Here is a 635-nt window from a genome sequence, read left to right on the forward strand (position 1 = left end):
TGTATGGAATTGTATGTGTAGTACAGCTAAGAAATAAAACATTAGTAGCAAAGGAAAGAGTCTCATATTTTTATTTTCAGTTATATAGCTTTTTTTTTTTTAATAACATTGCATCATTTTTTTGCAGGAGCAGTTTTAAAACCACACTCTGTATTTTAAACTATAAAACAAAGCAGAAATAATGACCCTTTGAACTTTCCTGCAGTAAAACCTTATCTCAAACAGCAAAATGCCATTGTGTGGTCTTGCTGTTAAGATGGTGGTTTTGATTTTTATTTTAGCTATGTTTAAATAATGGTTCCACTGGGGCTCGAACCCAGGACCTTCTGCGTGTAAAGCAGACGTGATAACCGCTACACTATGGAACCAGTTGTACATTTAACTGTAATTCAGAAGGATCTACCCATAATTTTTCTGTGCTCTGGTAGTTCCAGAGATGATAAAATAAAATAAAAATATACATACCTGTGGATGGGGCTGGGGGAAGCCCCAAATATGTATAAAATATTTTTATTTTATTGTCTCTGGTACTTTAAAAGTGTACCCAAAGCAATATGTGACATGAGATAAACGTGTATGTACAGTACAAAACATAATAACCAGGTTGTTTTACTTGCTTTACTTTCCTCCCTGAA

The 635-nt window shown here is 33.7% G+C and overlaps 1 non-coding gene across 1 annotated transcript; it reads right to left on the reverse strand.

Annotated features, from left to right (window-relative positions):
* Positions 1-295: 295 nt before the first annotated feature.
* On the reverse strand, positions 296-368 carry TRNAV-UAC (transfer RNA valine (anticodon UAC)). Its single transcript has one exon. It is a non-coding gene; the product is annotated as a tRNA-Val (tRNA).
* Between the last annotated feature and the right edge of the window lie 267 nt (positions 369-635).

Source organism: Hyperolius riggenbachi, chromosome 8, assembly GCF_040937935.1.
Source record: "Hyperolius riggenbachi isolate aHypRig1 chromosome 8, aHypRig1.pri, whole genome shotgun sequence".
Classification (NCBI taxonomy): domain Eukaryota; kingdom Metazoa; phylum Chordata; class Amphibia; order Anura; family Hyperoliidae; genus Hyperolius; species Hyperolius riggenbachi.